This window comes from Benincasa hispida, chromosome 11 (assembly GCF_009727055.1).
Source record: "Benincasa hispida cultivar B227 chromosome 11, ASM972705v1, whole genome shotgun sequence".
Lineage (NCBI taxonomy): Eukaryota > Viridiplantae > Streptophyta > Magnoliopsida > Cucurbitales > Cucurbitaceae > Benincasa > Benincasa hispida.
The window spans coordinates 44867272-44871625 of NC_052359.1; positions in this window are offsets into that span (position 1 = coordinate 44867272).

Consider the following 4354-nt stretch of genomic DNA (forward strand, 5'->3'; position numbering starts at 1 on the left):
AAAAAAAAAAAAAAAGATCAAATGTCATTTTAGTGGATGCTTAGATGTTAATAGTAATGGTTCAAATAGAGGTTTGTGTATTTTTTTGGAAAGATTCGGTTAATGTAACGATTAAAACATTCTCATCACATCATATAGATTCACATATAACTTGGAAGGATAGAAACTGGCTGTTCTAAGGTATCTATTATTGGGTTATATATCCTAAACCTCGTAGTTTGTATACTTTAAACATATTTCTATTTACAAAAGAGATGTCATTGAGATTATTTCAAGAAAATTGTTATTGAACATATAAATTGCATTTATAGATTCCTAAATCCAATAAACTAATGAACCCATGGCTATAACATAAATATTTAAACTTTATGTAGAGACATAAAGGAGAATCAAGATTGAGTATATAGCCAAAATAGTCTATAAGTATATAGATAGGGTTGGGTATCTTATCCTGAGAACACTAAGGATACGATTCGCTTTGTATATTGATACAAACGATGTGATCCTAATGTTGTTCATGTAGAGACATGCAAGTGGGGGCATCCTATGCAAAAAAATGTTTGCATAATATCAGACCACGAAATAGTCACATTTCTTTATAACGATCGTTTTCTGTTAAAACTGACTATTTCATTTTGACGACCTAAGATAACTCGATCTGAATCCTAAGCTAACTCTGAACTCTTGTTTATTCGAGATTATCCTTTAACCTGCATGGGTGAGAGTGGTTCAACATCGCCGCTCAACTCCCATTTTATGGATAAGACCGGAGAGATAGTTGGGGACATAGTCCTGCATGTGGGAATTCACTCATACCCATTTTTATGGTTAGCAGATAGGTTGTTCCTTAAGTAGTAATTTTTGGTCTTGAATAAAGAGGTCCTGCCCTTTCTATGACTGAGAAGGACTAGATTTATTGGTAGGACCACAGAGGATCAGTGGAGACTTAAGGAGTAAAATGTATTGCATGGGTAAAACGGTAATTTTGACCTAACTATAAATATTTTGAAGGATTGATTTACTAATTATCGTTAAATCAAGTGGACATAAATATATCTACAATGAAGAGAGTGCAACTACTGAGCTATAGTGGAGTGCCTCGATAGTTAACGAATATTGATTAATTCGGTTTTAAAGAGTTTAACAAATTAATCTCAAATTGTTGGAGCTCATGATCTATACATTCATTAGGTCCCTCTACTAGCTCGTAAAAGAATTAAACCTTCGAATAGCGTGTTGAGAGGATTTGAAATGTTTAAATTTGATTTAGGGTTTGGATTCTTATATTCGATATGATAAACATTTAATTAACGAATTAAACGATTTTGGATAGTTGGAGATATTTAAATTTGATTTAGATATTAAAACATATGAATAGTGATTCATTTTTGAATTCGGTGTTTTATTAGTTGTTTAATTAATAATTTATTTATTTATTTAAAATTTGAATTTCTGAAATTCAAAAGTATAAAAATATTTAATTTGATTAAATTAATTTCATTATAAATAGATAAATAAAATAAATTCAAATTTCATTTATGAAATTTTATTAATATAAATGGATGAATTAGTGGGAATTTTTGGATTTTTCACTAATTATACGTAATAATAAAAATAGTGGAGGATTGAGTGTTAATCCACACCTCAGCTACTTTGCATGATTCACTTGCTAAAAACCAAGTTGAAACTTAGATTTTTTAGACATGAAAAAGTCTAAAAAATCCATTTTTTTGAAGCAAAAACTCTCTGCCATTTTTTCTTCTCCAACTCTCAAACACCATATCTCTCTCAATACATGGGTTCCACCACCCAATTTAAAACCTGAGATTTGTAGAGAATACTCTTGTGGTGGTCTACTACAAAAATTCAAGAAGAAACTCAAGGATAACAAACAATATCACCTTAATTAGTATAGAAATCATATATTTTGTTAGACAATGTATATAATTCCGACTTTAAAAAGGAACTCGATTTCTATAAAATGTTTCTTAGAACAATCATATACTTTAAAATAGTGAGGAAAACATTTATTTAAAAAAATGGTATTGAAATTTGTCATGCAATCTTAGATATTAGCCTTTATGTGCTAAGGCTATTAGCATCTAAGGCCATCCTTCAGTCTGAAATGTTCAGAACTGCTATAACTCAAAACAAAAGACAAAAAGTTTCTTCTAAAGAAAACGCCCAACTTTTACATCTACGATTAGGTCACATTAATTTCAATAGGATTGAGAGATTGGTTAAGAATGGACTTCTAAGTAAGTTAGAAGAAAATTCTTTAATTTTATATGAGTGATGCCGTGAAGGCAAAATTAACAAACCTTTTACTGGAAAAGGTCACAGAGACAAAGAACTCTTAGAACTTGTACATTCGGATCTTTATGGTTCTATGAATGTTAAAGTAAGAGAAGGGTTTGAATATTTCATCTAAAGGAATCGGTTAAAGTTCATGAGCAAAAATGGGGATCGGACCCAAATCCCAATTTTTATAGAACATGAATTTTACAGAAACAATATAGAAACTTTATGCAATAAATTTAAATTACAACATGATAAATGTAAAATAAAAATAGAAAAGGGATAAGAATACTCTTACCTTTGAAGAACTTTTCTTCAAGAAAACCAATTCCCTTCTCTGAAAAATCACGAACTCGAAAACTCACAAATGGTCACAACCATTCAGAAACTCTTGTATTCTCTGGGATGAGAATCCAATGAGTTTGTGGGCTCTTGGAATTTTAGTAGAGGGAAAGATGAGATGAGAAGAAGAGAATGAGAGAAAAAAACTTGAGAATTTTTCTCATGGAATTTCCCCCCCCCCCCCCCCCCCCCCCCTTTTTTTTTTTTTTTTTTTTTTTTTTTTTTTGTAGAGATTAGTTTTTACAGAGTTCTCTGTAAAAATCTAAAAGAGAAAGATGGTTACTAACCACTCTCACGTACATTATAGAGAGAAAAAAGAGGGAATGAATTGTAAAAATCATTTTTCAAAATAATAATAATAATCATAACAATAATTTTAATAAAACATTAATCTATATTTATATGATAACCACTTTATCATATAATATATATTAAACTATATGTTATATCAAATATAACACATAACCTATAGTTTAATATTGTATCCAATATAATATAGTCTATAGTTTAATTCTCTCAATGCATAGTATTTAATATAAATCTCATTTATACTAAATTTAATCATATGAATCCTATTCACATAATTAATATTTGAATCATATTCAAATATTTATTTCCACTCAAATAAACATTATATTATAATATATCAAATACATTATAGCAATTTTATCATATATAATTAAATTAAATTAATTATATCACATATAGTTAATTCTCCCAATTAATTTGAATAATTCATATAAAGTAAAGGACTGCCTTCATAGATAGGAGTTCACAACTCACTTAAGATTCAAGTCATGTCACCTATATGGTCATCCTGGTGAAATGTAAGTCTCTATTATGAATGGTGTTATATAATGAGACTAGTCATTTCGTACTCTGGTCTTATACAAACTTCTTTGTATAGAATATCCTCACTCACATGTCTCTACATCAATGATCGAGATAAGTTATCATACTCGTAGTGTCACTAGGATAAGACATCCAACCTTATCCATCTACAGACGATTTAGGTTATCACTTAAACATGATCCACCTACATGTCTATACATACATGTTTAATGCTACTAAATGTCAAATAAAACATCTCATATTTTATTAAATAAATAAAATGTTTGTACAATACAATTACAAACTACATGACCCTATGAGATTTAGGCATCAACCTTAACATCATCACATTCACAAAAGATTATTCAAGGTACTGGTATGTTTACTTAATGCAACATAAGTCTGAAGCCCTTGAAAAGTTCAAGGAGTTACACTCATTTTCCTGATTCGTTATGGGTTTATGCAATATAGACTACAACCTATATTTTGAATTGTGTTCGATCGAAGAGTGTTTCTGAAACACCTTTGGAATTTTGTAGTTGTTGTAAATGTAGTTTACGTCATTTCAGAATTTGGGTTGCCCAGCATACGTGCTTGTGGCCAATCCTCAGAAATTGGAACCTGATTCAAAATTGTGCCTATTTGTAGGCTAGCCCAAATGAATGAGAGGTGGTTACTTCTACGATCCTAAAGATAATAAACTGTTTATGTCGACTAGAGATGTTTATGGGGTGGGGCAGGGAAGGGATACCATTCCCCATCCCATCCCTACTCCCCATTTCATTCCCAATCCCCATGAAATTCTCCACGGGGAATAGGACAGGGATTCCCCACGGGAAATTCGCAAGGATCGAGTTCCCCACGGGGAATTTTCCCCCGATAC